Source organism: Gossypium hirsutum, chromosome A03 (genome assembly GCF_007990345.1).
Source record: "Gossypium hirsutum isolate 1008001.06 chromosome A03, Gossypium_hirsutum_v2.1, whole genome shotgun sequence".
Lineage (NCBI taxonomy): Eukaryota > Viridiplantae > Streptophyta > Magnoliopsida > Malvales > Malvaceae > Gossypium > Gossypium hirsutum.
This window is the reverse complement of record NC_053426.1, coordinates 4,022,006-4,041,382: the sequence shown is the minus strand read 5'-3', so window position 1 is coordinate 4,041,382 and position 19,377 is coordinate 4,022,006.

The window sequence follows — 19,377 nt, the reverse complement described above, 5'->3', positions numbered from 1 at the left end:
TAGATCAATACTTGTCGACGAGTACAAAAATATACTTTAGATCTAAGTCGATCTAACGAGTAGTGTTGGAAAACGAAGAAAAAAGTTGTTTCAATTTGATTCGTATATTCGTCATGTCTAAAGTTGTTTCATTAAAAAAAAGAAATTATAGAAGAGAAGAGGAAAGAGATATTTCGATTGGTGCATACAGTGTGAACAGATAAAGTCTTATTGCATCGATTTTAATAGTTTAATGACTTAAATTAAAAGGTTTAAATAATTCAATAATCAAACTATATAACTTTTTTAGTTAAGTAACTAAAACGAAAATTTATTCATAATTTAATAATAATAATAATAAAAGAAAAAAGAAAGAAGTGGTCCACAAGACTACAAGACTAAGGAGGAAAGCTTTCACCGCCCACTTGCCAAATTTCCCTTACACCATTGACGACGTCACTATTTCTCGCGCTTTATCTGCTTGTACTTTTGCCACCCAGCCAATCCTAGCCCCACCCCGGCGCATTTTAGCAACTACCCCTTCCTAGTTTCCCACACAGGATACTGGGAGCTTCCATTGGCTTACGTAAACTCCTATTAGATATTTTCACCAGCAAAAGCTTAAGCATCACATAGTACATGCAGATAACAACAAAAGAAAGAAGGTACCCATTATAATTTTACACACAAAGCAATAAAAAATTGTACGAGTCATAAAAGGAGGGCAGAACAAAAAACTGGGAGAAATACTGGGTGTGCAGTGTCCCTCTGGGTGTTTACTGTTTTATATTTTTGAAACCTGTATATGCTCTTTAGCTATAGGTTATTGTTGTACAGGGTGGTCCATTCATGAACCTTTTTGACCCTCTTCTCCATTTTTTTGTAAGTAGTGTATGTGTGAATTATCAGACTGTGAGTTTTAAGTTATGTAGGGTTTTCAGTGGTGGACTGTGGCTAAACAGGGTTTTGTAATCCATGCAGATTGTTAGAGATTTTGGGGATTGGACTGGGACCTAGCTATTATAATCAGAAAAAAAAGGTGTATTTTCAACTGGGGGTTATTTAGGCTAATTAAGTCTTACCACGATTGGTATCGGTATTATTGTCGATGTATGAGGACATGGGGTTCTAGTACGTTGAAACATATTGTTAGGATCGTCCCGAATAAGTAACGAACAAGTAAAAATAGTAGAAGAAATTGAGAAGATGAACACACAAATTTAACGTGGAAAACCCCTCAAAAGAGGATAAAAAACCACGGGCAAAGATAATTTTACTATAATGGCAAAAGAATGAAGAGTACAAAAGATGGAGATAAAAACTAAACCCCGAAAACCCGAAAAACAAAGAACCCTCAAACGTAAACACAAAATTCTCTGAATGTGTTATGAGTTCTAATCTAATGGGTGTCTCATTAATTCTAAGATTGTAAAGGAGCCTATTTATAGGCTAAATTAGTAAGTCAAATAAACTATACTAATAAATGCTAAATATATTATACTAATAAATACTAAATCTTCTAGAAAGAAAATATATTTTTGTTTAACTTGACTTGCAAGCAATCTCTTAGAATTTGGGTCACATAATTCTAACAATCTCCACCTTGACACGAATTCTTTCAATGCCATCTTTGCCAAAACCCGCCACGGGCCTATCTTGAACTATGCAGGGAATTAAATGAGTCGAATCTATGCTTAGAAGCTGGAAGACTTCTAGCCTTCGACTTGTGCATTGCCAAATCAAAACTAACCCGTGTCTGATTTTCACGAATACAGTGCCCTAACTTTTCAAAACCTGCATCCAAAAGAGAACCTCTCTTCAACGAAACGGTCATACCTTTTTCCCTCCTATGACCAAGTTGCCTCCGGTTCAAATGAGTTGACTTTGACTCCGTAACGGACGAGGGACGTCCGATTTCACCGGTCACTGTAGAACCTTCCAGAATATAAAGACTGCCGGTTTTTTTACCTTTTAACAAAACGAGAGCTCCACGAGATACTTTAATGTCGCTCGACTCGATGTTGATTCTCATCCTTTCAAGTCTAAAATACTCAAGGAGATGAGATTCTTTCGTAAATCAGGTACATACCTGACATTTGAGAGTGTCTTAATCGTCCCATCGTGTATCCTAATTTTAACAGTACCAATACCGATTATTTTACTAGATGAATCGTTTCCCATGTGCACAACTCCACCTTCAACTGAACTGTATGTGGAGAACCATTCTCTATTGGGACACATGTGGAAAGAACATCCTGAATCTAGGATCCACTCAGACGTAAGCTTGGAGTTATCGCTCGTTGACACTAACAAGAAATCATCACCGCCTTCATCGACCAAATTAGCACCAGCTACATCTTCCTCGTTACTCTCAGCAGCTTTTTTATTTCGCAGTTTATAACAGTCTGCTTTGACGTGACCTAACTTTTTGCAATAGCGACACCTTTTGTCTCGTTTCTTTGATGCTACCAAAACGGAAGCTTGTCTATCTGCTTTGCTATTCAAATCAAACTCATTGTCGAGTTTGTCTCTACTCAACAAATGACCCTTCACATCTTCGAACGAGAGTTTGTCTCTACCATAAATCAGGGTCTCCCTGAAAGACTTGTATGAAGAGGGTAAAGAGCACAATAATAGCATAGCTTGATCTTCATCGTCAATATGAACCTCAACGTTCTTTAAATCATTTAAAAGAGTAATGAATTGACTGATGTGATCTTTAAGAAGCTCACCTTCGTTCATGCGAAATGTAAATAGACGTTGTTTCAACACTAAACGGTTAGCCAGAGATTTAGCCGCATAAAGAGTTTCTAACCTTTTCCACAAGGCGAATGAGGTCTTCTCCATCAATACCTCCTGCAATACTGTATTCGCGAGGCACAACTGGATTGCAGACAAGGCCTTTTCATCAAGCTCTTCCCATTCTGTTTGATTTAGATTCTCAGGCTTTTTCCCTGTAACAACCTTTTTCAAGCCATTTTGAACTAGAATTGCCATCATCCGAACTTGCCACAGATTGAAATTTGTCTCACCATCGAACTTCTCAATTTCAAACCTTGTTGCTGCCATCTCTGACCGGACTGATCTATGAAAGTTAAACTAGCTCTGATACCACTTGTTAGGATCGTCCCGAATAAGCAACGAACAAGTAAAAATAGTAGAAGAAATTGAGAAGATGAACACACAAATTTAACGTGGAAAACCCCTCAAAAGAGGATAAAAAACCACGGGCAAAGATAATTTTACTATAATGGCAAAAGAATGAAGAGTACAAAAGATGGAGATAAAACTAAACCCCGAAAACCCGAAAAACAAAGAACCCTCAAACGTAAACACAAAATTCTCTGAATGTGTTATGAGTTCTAATCTAATGGGTGTCTCATTAATTCTAAGATTGTAAAGGAGCCTATTTATAGGCTAAATTAGTAAGTCAAATAAACTATACTAATAAATGCTAAATATATTATACTAATAAATACTAAATCTTCTAGAAAGAAAATATATTTTTGTTTAACTTGACTTGCAAGCAATCTCTTAGAATTTGGGTCACATAATTCTAACACATATTATTCTTCTATTTAAAGGATTGGAAGAGGTTATGGGTAGTACTAAACATTGTTTCAAAAAGAACAGATATGATAAGACCTTATAATGAGATTAATGTTCAAAAAAAAAAGGGGTTATTTAGAAGTTATCAAATTATCTATGGGATAAATAAAAAAATTATACATGAACTTTGATGTAATTTATAATGTTATACATCAACTTTAATTTGATGCATTTGTATACATCAAACTATCATTTTGGTTCAATTTTCACATTTTACTAAGCTTGTTATTTATGCGACACATTTTTTTCATTAAATCATGTGTAAATTACTGACATGATATTTTATTAAATTAAAAAAAATATTTTCACTTAGATTAAAAGAAAAAAACACATTTGGGAAAATGATTTTTTATTTCCCCCAAGAAAGTTGTTTCTTTAATCTATGTGAAAATAATTTAAATTTGTTTGTTTATTTTTTAATACAATAAAATGTCACGTATGCAATTTATACATGACTTGACAGAAAAAATGTCACATAGAAAATTGAATCAAAATCAAAGTTTGGTGTATACAAATTGAAATTGATGTATAACATTACAAATTGTGTCAAAGTTGATATATACTTTTGGTATTTATCCAATTATCTATTAAAATCTCTAGCAATTAAAATAAACAATAAAGGAACCCCATGTGATAGCCTGATGGTCAAAGGTATTTATCGCCCCAGGTGTGGCTTGAGTCGTGTTCTCCGTTGTTGCAAAAATTGTGATTGAAGGTTAAAATATCATTTTTCCACATGATAGTAGAAAGTTAAAAGTTAGTTAAGTTATATAATATTTAAGTATTTAATATATTAGTACATGAAGTATAAATTTTAAATACATTTAAGTAATTAATATAAATTATTTGTAAAATTAATTATACATAAAATATAAATAAATCTAATTTTTTTATATATTTTTCACGTAGTTAATATAAATAAAGGTATTTTAATAATTTTCATTTGCAATCGCAAAAGCCAAGACACCTAACTCTTGACTTTTACGTTTAAGTGGAAAAATACTTTTCTGCAACAATCTTGACCTCAAAAATTAAGTGTTCTTCGTTATTTCTATAATGAAAATATATTTTTAAAACCGCAAACACAATGAAGAACGGATCTTTAATAAAATATAATGATTTTAAATAGATTTCGGTTATCTTTGTTAAACCCTGGTTTTAATTATTAATTGGGTAAGATTGTTGTGCTAATTTTAAAAAATAAGATTTTTATTAATTTTTATATTTTTAAAAATTAAATTAGATAAAATAGTTTTAATATTAGAAACAATAATTCGGGTTAGTATAACTAAATCAATCAAGACAGACCTGAACCGGAGAGACTGTCCGACCGGTTAAGGGGGGGTAGGGTCTTTCGTGCTTAGAATGGAGCGTACATTTTGGGACGGTACTTACGGTGCTTGGAGCATGGGGTTGTCTTTGCTTCCCTTAGCATTAATATCTTCTAAGCTTGTCCCCAAAGACATTCCATCAAATATGTTATGACATATTCTGCGTGTTGTCCTTTTAGTTTTAGGGTTTAAGTACCTCACTGGATTAACCACTTTAATCAATAGAAACTAATTCATATAGGGGCTCAACATATTCTTATCTACTTTTCACGTGCAACGCTATCAAGTCGGATTAAGATCCATTCAGAGTCTTTTAATTAGATTCGAGAAAATTTCCAAAACTTCACTGCAGACTTTAAGAGAGTAAAATTAGACTCTATCTAATCACATCTTCACACAACACTTTAAAGTTTTATCAGTAGTACTCTACGATCCTACATAGAACAAAACACCTATTTAGATTAATTAAGTTTCGAACCTTAAATGGTGATAGTCTAGTAGCCAAAAGCATCACTAACTTACACTTTAACCAGAGTAGCGTGGGACAAATGGAATTTTGTGTGAATTAGAGGCTAAATAATCCTAAATAATCAATAGTGAAATAATACCATGGGAGAAGAGTGAAAAGAGTTCCCAAGCAGTGAGAGGAGCCCAAAGCTCCAACTACGTGCCTTTTGAAGAACGAGTTGGCAACTCATAGGTAATGGTTTGATTCATACATTTCCAAACCTTTCCAATTCTCGTTAGTGATTTGTCGATAAATTAATGTGAAACACCTTCTAAGTTATTTTTATTTTTTATTTTATACAATATAAATTCAAATTTAGACACTCACATTGACACACGCACACATTACACTATCGTACAGATAAACTTATTGCAACTAAATTTTAGTATTAAGCATAAATAAATTCACTTCAGCTAACCCGAATCATATTCAATTCAAATATAAAACTACAACGGTGAAGTAGAACTCAAAGTTTAGCTAAATAATTTATTGATGTAGTAAATTTTATTAAAAGAAGATTGAGATACGAGTTTCATCGTTTGTATTTTTCTTTTAATCTCGCAATGGTGATATTTTTATCAAATGACGAAAGGCAAAAGGCAAAACTTGTTACATAAGGGATGATGCAATTTTATCAAAACCATTCACATAAAAACAAATGGTTTAAAAAAAAAAAAGAGCCAACATTGAAATCATAAAATAAAAAAGACTTGAGCTGTTTCGTGAAGCTATTTATGTGTTGTTGACCGGTAACTAATCAAGTTGATATATTTGGAATATGATTCCATCTTTAAAAAAAAAAGAAAAAAAGAAAAACCCAATCAAATTGATGAGCATGTTCTTAAGGTTGTTTTCATTATATGTAATATAAATGATTTTAATTCAGAGAGGAATTGAGTCTTAACTTGATTGATATGTGTATTATTGTTAATACAGGAGGAAATGGGTTTGAGTATGCTAAAATATATTATTCTCTTATTTATGAGTTGAGGAGGGGTACAGGTAATTCTAAGTATTATCTCAAATAGAGCAGATATGATCTAAACCCATAAATAGAACTATCCATAGCCCCTCCCAAACCTATAAATAAGAGGATAATGCGTGATTCGTCCTCCTGCATTAACAATAATACTCATGTCAATCGACAAATAGATGTGAAACTTAAATACACATTTATTGTTTTATTGCATTCAAATAAATCATCATTGAGCTTGTTTAATGTTATGGGTTGATTTAGGTATAAATTAATTAATATAAACATGAAATTTATAGTGGACAACATGGTCAAATATATGAAATGAGAGTGTGAAATGTGAACTTTTCATTCTTTCAAGTGTAACCATATCTTTATTCTTTTCTTTTTTATTCCCACTATAGTGGGAGACATTGCAATTTGTCACAACAAGTGTGGTCCTATGGACCACCAAAGAAGGTCCACATGAAAAAGCAAAAATAATAATATAAATTAATATTTCTTCTTTGGTGGGCCAGTTTATGAATTGTTTTTAAAGAGTTATAGGTAAGGGTTATTTTATTTTATTTTCATTCATAGCCTCCACACCAAATTTCAAAATCTACACCCATTTTTTTGTTTTTCAATGGACTTTCAAGAACCCTAAGATCATACTTTCCCAAAACAAGTTAACCATCCATCAAATTTTGCATAATAAAACACTAGTTCCCTTCTTTAACATTATTGTTTAGTGAAAGTGAAAGATGAGATTTGATATCTCTCAATCCAAAAACACTATTTTCTAAACACTTTTCTAAATCGTATATCTGTACAAAAGTTCATGTAAGGACCATATTTGACTTGCTAGCTATAGCTTTATGCATGTACAACAATATGGCATTAATCAAGACATTTGAAATAACACTATTCATTTGAACATTTCAATCAATTAATTCTGCAACTTACCATATAAGCCTTACATACAACATATAGACCTTATTTAGCAATTAGTTGACAGTTGATCAGCTAATTGCGGTGGCTGATTTGACCAACTGATTCTATTAACTGTTAATTTAAAAACGTTTGGTAAAACTTAATTGATAGCTGAAAGTTAAGATGTGTAAAATGACAAATAAGGGCATGACTCATTTTTTTTGTTAAGTATTTATTTGTTTATAATAATATAGTCTTTATTGGGTGAAATTATTGAAATAAAATACTATTACCAAGGAATTAAAACATCCATTATGGAAATTAATTAGTGAATTTTTTTTGAAAATTTAAATAAACAGATTTCTTAAGTTCCTTATTTGCGAATATTAACCTTGTGAAAATTGATATATTAATAGTGTATCAATAAAATTGTACATAGTGGCAAAATGAGTAATTTTTTAGCAAATATGGTCAGATATGTCATTCCACATATTTCATCCCCAATCAATTGTGAAAAAAGTTGTTCATCTCAGCGTTTTTCGTTTTAGAGGTTTTAGCTCAACAAGCTCTTGCAAACCTCTATTCACCAAACACTACTTGACTACCTAATCCTCCATTTATACCCAAATCAATTAAAGCAGCCCCAGAACTCTGTTTACCAAATACTCCATAATACTTTAACATTTTAACAAGTTATTGTATTTTATGTATTGAAGATTACATGTATAGGGTATAGTTTATTATCCCAAAGTTTATGGAAGACAAAAGATTTGGTTAACACTTAGAGTGCCAAAAGAGAAAAAGAAAATGACATTTGCAAATTATCAACATCATGCTATCCTCTAACGTAAATCATTTTCAAGTCTAGCTAGTTTATCTTTTGTGTTGCCATTTTTATGCACTTAATCACTAAATATATATGGTGCGGAGTTGACACCAATAACTTGATATTAGGAATGATTTTACTAATGGATATAATTTTTAAAATACTTTTATTAATTTATTATATTAATGCAATTATGGTTTAAATCCTTGACAATCCTTTTCCCTCCTAATACAACTAGCCAAATAAAAGAATAATAAATTAGGTAATTTAAAAAAAATAATTTTAAGGGTGTATTTTTTTTTGGTGAATTACAATAATAAGATAAAGCCCGAACAACAAATGCGATTAATGCGACTCAAACTCAAGCCATACCTGAGACAGTGAACACCTTTGACTATCAGACTATCACATAAAATTCGTCTTAAGGGTGTATTTAATTCAAAGGAATGAAACATTTTCAGATTTTTAAATTTGATGTTTAAACATTATCTCGAGTTGATATTCTCAAGAGTGTCAAGATTCCAGAATCTAAGACGTAATTTTAATTTTGGGTTTTTTTAATATGTTAATTTTTGCAAAATTATTTCATTTTTAATTTTAATATGACATTTTACTCACATGCCTATAACATAATACTTTTGTAACTAGGTCAAGAAATTATTAGTTAAAAAATTCATTTTACTTAAATTAAAATAAAATATCTGGCAAAAAAATAAAATAAAATAATAATAACAACTATTTAATCAAATTCTTCAAAATTTTATATATTTTTCAACTAATATTTCAACTATATTTATTTATTTATTTAGTATTATTATCAAGGAAAATTGACATTGACTCTATTAGATTACATTTTGTCTATTATATTCTGCTCGAAAGATTACTTTTATTTGAAAAATGATATATGAAATTAATTTATTAAAGAAATGTATAAGATAAAATATTATAAACTTTTTGACCATTTTGTAATAAATAATAATAAAGAAAAAAGAAGCAAACTCTACCGAAATAATTTAGGTAATATTATATTCCGTTAATCAAATAAAATCTTACATTCTTACCAGGTAAATTAAACAAATAACATATCATACTCAATAATTTACAAAATAATCTTACATTTTTTTTAGCTCAATCAATTAATTACAAGTAAAATGGAGTAAAAAAAACTCCCAACTCATATTTGATCGACAGAAATGTAAAAAATAATCGTACAATCTATAAAGAAATATAACAGCAAGTAGACTGCACTAATACAAATCATCAAGAAATAACAGATTATCAATAAATTTTTAAAAAATAATTCCTAAAAATTCCAACGTTTGCGATATTCGATAATCATATTACCAAAAATAATCTTTAACCCATCACCACAAAGTATACCCAATTTGGAAAATTGAAACGTCAAACATCAAAATGAAATTGATTTGGTCACATAATTAATCATGACCTTACAAACTTTGTTTATCCTTATCATTCAAGAGCAAAGTTAATATTCATTACATCAATCAAAGTCCACATAATACAAAATAGTGCACGCGGTTTGGTGAAAAAAGAATCAAAAAAATGTTTTCAAAAAAATCCATTTTTGTTCGATTCTAAAAGTTATTTGTTTGCTAGCTTTTTCGACTGCGAATGGATTAAAAAGAGGATTAAATTGCAAGCTTTTCTTGCTTGCTAGATAACCCTAGTTTTGTCACCAATCCCCATCGTATGCTTTTGAAGATGGAGCAAATTTGAAAAAATTGGTGGTTTTAAAAAATATTTAGAAAAATAGGTTGATTTTAGAGAGAGAAACGAAAAATATATATATCCTACAAGAAGCATTTTCTGACTCTTTTGACACATTAACTTCTTTGATCAGCTTCTTCTTTTATTTTTGTGGTTAAAAAAGCATGTGACCTATAATTTTTCCTCATGAAAGCACTTGATTTTGATATTAAAAGTACAAAAAAATTAAAATTTTAAACTAATTTGCATTTTACGCTGTTGTGAATTTTAAAATAATAATTTTTATAGTAAAACAAAATAATATTTTAAAATTTCTTGAAAGTGCTTATATATGTAAAACAATTAATCACTCTCTTAAATTTTATGTTGATGTTTAAAAGTGTATAGAATTTCTATTGCATTAATAAGAAATTAAGATAAGGGCTTGAAATTCAAAATAATTTTACTTCAATATTAAAATCAAGGGGTTTTATGGGTAAAAATGATAGGGTAGGGGCTTATTTAACTACAAAAAGAGTTTAAAGGCTTGTTTAAATAAAGTGTAGTGGTTTAGGGTTTTTTTAGTAGTATATTAGGATAACCTTTTTTTCCATAATAGAATAATAAGAGATTTGAATCAACACCAGAAATTTGATAATTAAAAATTGTAGGAAAAAAATGAATATATTTGTTTATGTTTGGATTTAAACTAATGTGAATTCATCAAAATTAAAAAATATTTATTTTTGAACCCATGTGATGGCCTGATGGTTTCACTACCCTAGGTATGGCCTGAGTTCAAGTCGCACTAGTTGTTTTTGTTGTTCGGATCTTGTCCTATTATTATAATTCAAAAAAAAATACATTTGTTTTCATTGTTTTCTAATTTCCACACATTTTCATTTTCCAAAAATGGTTTTTAAAATTTTCATCCAAAACACATTTTTTTAGTGTTTTCCATTTTCCATAAAAAATAAAGTCTTAAAACCAAATTTTTTAATCTCTTCTCAATTCTATGAGAAAGGATTGTATGAAACAGCGGCGCCACGTCATCTGTATCCCTTTCTAATAGTTTTATGCCACATCAGTATTTTTATCCTGAATTTTAGTATTTTAATTTGGATTTGATTTTTTTCAGGATAAAATCCTGAAATTCAGGATAAGAGTACTGATGTGGCATAAAACTATTGGAAAGGGATACAGATGATGTGGCGTCACTGTTTCATACAATCCTTTCCCCAATTCTATAGTTCATAATTCCACAAATTTCATTTAATTAGCTTTTCTTGGCTGGAAAGTGATGGAAAAGAACAAAATAAAGAAAAGGAAAGAGGGGGGGGGGGTGGGGGGCAGACGGAGAATCCAAAAGAAGGAAAGCAGCCTGAGGAAAAAGGCTCAAGTGGCTGCCATTGTTTGTCCATGTGAAAGGTGATTTCATATTCAATCCAATACCCTGAAATTTTAGGTCGACACACACTTGCCATCTCCATATATCTATGCAACTTTGTACCATGTTATATACACATAGTTGGCGCAACACTTACCTTGCATGTTGGGGCAGATTTTATTTTAATCCTCAAGCTTCATGCTTAAACTATATAAAGCTACAAGACAAGTTTTGTTAATGCGACAATTGGATCAAACACAGGCAACTTATCAAGCCAAGCAATGGTTAAAATGTCCCATGGTTGGTTTGGCAGCTTCCCTCCTTTGACCCTAGTGGTCCAGCCTTTACAACTTCAGCTCATTCTTCTTATTCAACTTGTATCTTGCCCTGCACGAAATTGAACTCTATTTGCTCATGCGTAAGGATAAAGAAATTAAAAGGTTACAAATGCATGTTGGCTCGGGTTAGTTCGAATCTCAAACCTTTTATATGTTACTTTTAAAAAAAAGTGATTGTATGAATCAAACTTGATTAAAGCTTGGGTTTCATGAAAAATGTCAAACTTGTTAGATACCACCTTTTAGAAATGATTGTATGAATCAAACTAAACTAAATCTGGTGTTCTTATGACAAGATTTGTTCGGGGTAAAGGATAAAGCTTCTATATGAAACTTAGATGGCATAGGTACAAGCTGAACATAAAAAAATTTCATCATAAGATTTGTTTGGGGTAAAGGATAAAGCTTCTATACGAAACTTAGATAACATAGGTATAAGCTTAACATAAAAAAATTTCATCATATATCTAATAGAAACTAACCTATTTAAGGGTCGGTCTACTTGCCCAAATGTGAAGGCTTGTCCACTAAATAAATGGTTTGGACAAAAAGATATTAGATATGTTCTATTAACTTATATCTTCCCCACACAAAATCATCCTACTTTTTTTTTTTGTTCAGGTCATAGGGTAGATAAAGAAAAGGGTTGCAAATACACGTCTGTTGGGTTAATTTAAATCTAAAACTTATTAAATGTTATCTTTTAAAAAATGATTGTATAAATTAAATTGAGTGGACATATAGTAATAACATTCTCCCTTTATAGTGTCCTTTGTCTATGTATGACAACGAGCTTAGTAATTAATTTTTCGCATTTTGTAGGCCCATTAAAAAGGTAGATGTTGACCACATAGTAATAACATTCTCCCTTGTCCACATATGATAGTGAGCCCAATGACTAATCATCCACATTCTATAGGCCCATTAAGGAGGTAAATGTTGATTGCAAGTTTTAAAGCTGCTCAATACCCAAGACGAAAATCGAACCCTCGACCACTAATTAAATTAGGAGAGACCATTTCCATCTCATCTAACACTCGTGATTTCATTTTTTATAAATAATGTATGAATCAAGTTGAACTAAATTTCGAGTTCACATGAAAAAAAAATCGTGAATATATAGTAATAACATTCTCCTTTGAACAATATTGTCCGTTGTCCACATATGGCAACCTTTTCTACCATATTTTTCTTTTGGGTAGTTAAGTGGAAAGACATGGAATTTGAATTTAAAACATGATTTATCAATTTACGTATGGAATTTATGTTTAAAGTACAAATAATCATAGTAACGCTAAAAGTATTTTGTAGGCCTTTGTACTAAAAGTTAGATTACATTTTCTTTCCTCTATTAAAAAAATGAGCAATTTAGCCCCTATAAGTTAGATTAAAGAGCAAACCGTTCCTTCTACTAAAATTTCTATCCATTTCTAATATTAAAAATTGATATTCGACATGAGATATACGTGATATGACATGTTTAACTATCTGATTATTTCATAATTTTAATTGAAAAAATTAATTCATTCTTTAATCTAAGATATAAATATTAATTTACTCATTTTTTGAATAAATTCGTGGTAATTTTCAAACAAACCACCAATGGTCAAATTAGTAGTTGTGATTCAATGTCGTCTCCCATTTCTAAACGTCGATCAAAGTCAATAAGCAAGTTGCCTGTTATATATGATGAATTTTATGATATATTAAGAACCACACAATATCCATAACAATGTGTGGTTCAACATTAGCTACAAATTTTAATTAGATTTTTTTCAACTAACTATAAACTTGTTATTTGGGTTTTGTTTTTTTAGTCAAAATGGTTGAATTTATGACCAAATTGATTCAAATTTATATGGTATTGGTTTTCATCCATTTAATTATTAGTATTCTTTTGTCAAATTAACCAACCACATGGTTTGATTTTTAATCCACAATTTCCAATCAAAGTGGTCGTAGTTTTGAATATATAATCAACAAATTGATATTTAAAAAATAAAAATTAAATAGATGAAACATATGTTGGATTTTTAGTTGTCACTTGAGAATTTTTTTTTTAACAAAAATGCATATATTAAACGAGAAAAAACACAAAGAAGATCACTACAACCCGAACTAATAAGTCTACATCACACACTTGAATCTTAACGTCTCACAATTTCATCGAAAGACAAGTCTGTATTATCAAACATTGAGTCTAACCAAAAAAGAATGGATAAAATATCTCGTTCAGTATAATTTGCATATAATAAGATAACCTCAAAAACGGAACGAGAGCCACCATATTAACACCCTAGTGAAACAAAGAACTCAACATCAAATAATTGTGAATAAATTATACTAAATTTGGAAACGTCTGTCAATGTCTCATTTAAAGCATTCACTTTAGAAGTTAAAAAAAAACTATATCATTAATATATTAAATAATAATTTAACTACTTAAGTATTAATTTTTTTTCCCTTTTCTTTGTGATTTCGTGCAACTAGAAATCTAGGCAAAGCACTGCAACGACAGCTCAAAAACAAGTGATATTTAGTACTTTTATATAATAGCAAAGAATATTGTTTAGTTAGTACTAGTAATTGGTTCATCCAGGGGAAATTTCTTAGCTTTGATCTTTTTCCAAATACATACTCTAAACAATCTTTTTCGTGTGTAAATCTTAATGAAGAACTTTATTTTTTTCGAATAATCTCTTTATAGGTTATGATCATATTTGATCTTTTTGACACAATACCTAAAACTATTCATAACCCCTCCCCAACCCATAAATAGGAGGATAATGTACTTACGCACACTCGAACCCACGTCATCCTGCATTGGCAATAATGTCCATGCCAATCGAGCGAAAATTCAATCGGCTTAATGAAGGACTTTAGACAAGTCTAATTAAACGTTTTTAAGCTGTGGTCCAAATATTAAATTGGTCCGTGAAACTAAAAATCATTTTAATTGAATTCTTAAAGTATCAATATTATATCAATTAGAACTTTTCATTAGCTTAGCCATCAATTTGTGTATTAAATGTTAGCTTAAATCAATAGTATAGTTAAAACATATTGATCAAATTTTAAATAAGCGTGCATCTATCACGTAGACAAACTTGGATCTCAAATGTTTTAAAAAAAAGTAGGCTATGTTTTTTTAGCACGTTAGACCTAAGTTGTCCATATAGTAATCATACACATGTTCAAAATCTAATTCATGTATTTTAAATACACTTCATATTATATCTTGAGCTGTCATTTAATGCTCAAGCTAACAGCTGGATACTAATACTTTAGAACTCAATTGGAACATTTTGAAATTTGAGGATCAATTTAAAATTAATGAAATAGTTTGAGGGCGTCAAGTGCAATTAACCCTCCCAAAAAAAATTCATGAACCCATTAATCGTCCAAGTCATGTAGAGTGCTTTTGTCAGCAACATTGTTTAATCTTAAACAATGTATCATTAACTCAAAACTTATCTTATTCAAGTGTTTAATTAATCATATTTTTGGACACATACATTTGAACTTTAAGTAATCAAATGGGAATTTTTATATCGCTTCCTCTCTATTTTTTTATCCACGGAAGAGGTTAAGATATAGCTTTAGACCAATATGATTTCGACAGACAAAATAACCTATGTCATGCCAGATGATGACAAAAATGGAAAGAAAAGAACAGATTTGGGAAAATTCAGGGAGCTATAAGAGAAGGTAAACTTAGTAAATATCCAACAATGGTAATTAATTTTCATAGTGAGGTTCCTCAAAACCCATAAGACTACAATTTAATACTTTCCATGCAATTTCCTCAAATCAAAGTTTAAATTTGAAGACTTGTAGTATCATTCTTTGGTATGTTTCTTCCTTTTTGATGAGTTTTAAAGTGGGATTATTTGTACGTTTTCGGTCCAAAGATTTCTACCATGTGTCTGTTTAAAAGCATCGGAAAAAGTTTAAAATAGTATGGTCAATAGAATGAGTTCATTAATGGCTTGAGATCGAAGAAAACATCAAACTTTCATATATTTATAATAAACGTCAATAATGGTGGTAAAACTATCACAAAGCAATAAGAAAAGAAAATAAGAACACAGATTTTACATGATAACCATTTTTGGGAAAAAATCACGGGTAAAGGAGGAGAAATTCACTAATGTTGAAAAAAAAATGATACAAGAGGAGTTTCGACTATATCTCTTTAAGGGTTGAAAATCCTATTCTAATCAAAGTCAAATAGAAGAAATATAGTTTTATACGAACTCAACTTGTGCCCCTACAGATCCTCTTATTTTGTCACTGTATTTATTTCTTCAACAACTATCAAAATTTGAGTCACAATCTCTAACATATACAGCACTAAATCAAAAATCTTTTTAAAATTTATGGATTTAGTTAATCAAAGTGTTTGGGCCATTAGTCAAGAGTATTTATCCTAAATTAGTACCGTAAAATCAAATTATAGGAATTGCATACTAGTGATGTATGTGAATATGGAAGTGGTCTACTCCTACCAATTTTACGTGAATTGTAAAAACAAAATTGTACGAATTTCTTAAATCATAAACAAGTCTAGTCAAGAGTTGTTCATCTATAGAACCTATCTGAGTTCGAGCCTTTGAAGGAGCAAGTAGTAAACCTTCCTTCAGACAACACCCTTTAGATGTAGTGTGTACGACACTCTAAAATATGTCTCTACTGAATGCGTGAATATTAACCCTCTAATTATAATAATAATAATAATCATAAACTACAAAAGGTTGGCAAACATGTAATTGGAGCTGAGCCCATCAAAATCTTTCATACCAATTAATAACGAGCTGGGATCAGCCAAGTGTGGGTCAATGGGCCGCATTTTTCTAATTTAATTAGTAAGCCCAAATTAGCATCAATCGATACCGGAAAGTGCCCGTCTAATCATTGCCATTTTATCTCTATCGAATTTTAATTCATATTTTTTTTTTGGATAGTCGAAGTACATTCGTGAATTAAGCCAATTAAAAATATTGAAATTAAATTAGAACCTTTAAAAAAAATTGTTGAGTGTAAAATTTTTAGAACTAAATTTATGGTGGAATAAGTTGGACCATCGAATTTTCAGTTTACTTGGTTCATTTAGTTTGATTAAATAAACTATTAAAATTTTATAAATTTTAAAAATAGAGAAAATCAATTCAACCGATTCATCCCAATTTTAGAGTCAATCAATCCAACCCCTCTAATCGAACCAATACCCCGTCTGATTTTGGTCAAATTGGTCTTACTAGTCGATTTGGTTGGTTCAAACAACATTAATTGAGAGGGCTTGACTCTTTTAGAAGAAGTCTTTGAAGTATCGCCCACTAGGTAGTCAATCGGACCCTCAATAATGCTAGGTGTTATCCTTAGGACGTGTAGAAGTTTTGTCTACCACCTCTGTCAAAAGCGATATATGATTCACAGAGGTGGAGTACCTCAAGGCAATTAGTCTGTACATGAACGTACGATGCACTCCCCCTAGAGGGAGATAGGGTTAAGCGGAGCTAAAAAAGTTTTCCATGAGACGGGAAATGAAAACTATTAGCCCCACACGAAGTTTGTGAATAAGTGATTGTCTAATAATGAGCAAGGAATATCCGCCTTTATGCTAAACATGATGTATTGAACTCATAATTCATTAGATACTTTTTATGAATATCAACTAAGTATTATAAGTAAATTGGTTCGACAAAAGCGGGAGACAAAACCTTAATATGACCCAAGGACAATCCTTCCCCATTGTTGGGGGCTTGGTCGACTACCTAGCTAATAACACTTTGAAGACTTCTCTCTAAAGAATGGACCCTTCAACAAAAATAAATAAATTTTATAAATATTTAAATATATTGTTTGTAAAGTCAAAGATACTTTGGTTGCGTTAGCAATGTTGAGACTTGAAATTTTAATGGTTTAAGTTCACGTCCTATTATGCACAAACCTATTCACCGGTAAGATTTTCGGGGATGAAAGTCCCTAAGGGGGAGAGTTGTAATAGTCCGATTTAGACCCTAATTGGAATGGTGGCTTCGGAACCACGAATTCTAGTTAGAAAAATAATTTAAAATTATTTCATGTGTTTATTTTGTGTGAATTTATATCTGTGAAATTTTCGTGATTTAATTTTATCATTTGAGTGTCCGATTAAATAAAAGGACTTAATCGCGTAAATTAAAAATTGGGTAGTTTAATGTATAAGGGCCAAAATGCTATTGGCTTTTAAAATGGAAGCCTTTATATTGCAATTAGCCCATAAATTATGAGTTTAAATTTCATCATGTGAATTTTAATCTATTTTACTATATATTAAATTCTGCTATCATGTTATAATATAGAATGGCATGTGTTAAGAAAATAGGATGGAAAAAGATAAAGAGATCAGTCAAGGAGCGACGACAAAGTTTCTCTAATGTTCATTGTCCACTTGAAGGTGCCTTAGGCCACCATTTTCATCATTAAAGTTGCCAATAATTTTTCCATGGTCCTCTTTGCCAATTGGGCCGATCAAGTTTTGCCAGGTTCACCATGTGACCACTACTTTTTCATAACACTCTTAATTGATTAGTTTGGCCACTCTTTATTTTCACACCATCCTCATTCCCTCAGCTACCATCATATCTCCCACTTTTTTAACTCCAATAGAAGCTATTCAACTATCCAAGTAATGAACACATATTTCTCACTACTTTCTCTAAAAAAAAGTCAGTAAATTATATAATATTATAGTATCATGTCATTATTTTAATAGTAAAATGAATAAATTAAATTAAATTAAATGATAGTTGTACGTTGAGAAGAAAATGAACTACTTTACTATTGAAGTGAGTAAATTAATCAAACTATCTAACGAGTTATCGTATTATAAGTTGGAGAGTAAATTTAAAAAATCAAAATTCAACATTGTTAATGTTAAAATTAATGTCAATAATGGCAATAGAACGATCACAAAGTAGTAAGAAAAGAAAAATAAAAACATGTAGATTTTACGTGGAAATCTTTTCGGAAAAAAAAAAGGCTACGGCCAGAGGAGGAGAAATTCACTAATGTAAAAAACCGATTGCTACAAGAGGAGTTTCGACTATATCTATTTAAAGGTTGAAAAACCCTATTCTAATCAATGTCAAATATAAGAAGTGTAGTTCTATACGAATTCTACTTGTGCAGCATGATCCATACTCACAGATCCCCTTATTTTGCCACTGGATTTTATTTCTTTAACAAATGATGGGATTCAAGTCACACAATTCTAATATTTAAAAATGATTAATGAAACCCTAAAAAAACATGATCATTGAAATTTTAATCATAAGTAGTTTGAATAATTTTTTTATAAATATATTTTTAATATTAATTTTTTTCCTTTTATTTAACTGTGGGTCTTTTAACCTTTCAAGTTCTAATGCTTACCTATGAAGTTTCTTGGTTTCTAAATAATTTGGGCAAAAAGATTGGAAGATGAGGACGGCAACAAAGGCAGCATATACCATTTTTACTGTTCAAATTCTCAGTTTACAAAAGAAACAAGCTGATAATTATTACTAGACAAAGTAAAAGCCAGACAGACAAACGGAGCAAACAACATTTCGAGCCTGTTTAGTGTCTTTTTCATTTGGCTTTGTGTAGTTCTACATCATGATTCTGCCGCTGTTATGTCCATTTTCATCATTATTTGCAGAAGGTTTTTGCTTGGAATGACAGTCAATTTGCTAGAGAGAGCACTATAAGGCCTATAGGTAAAGGAAATTGAAATCAACTAAAAGGAAAGGGTAAACTACAACGTCCTTAAACTATTAGTAAG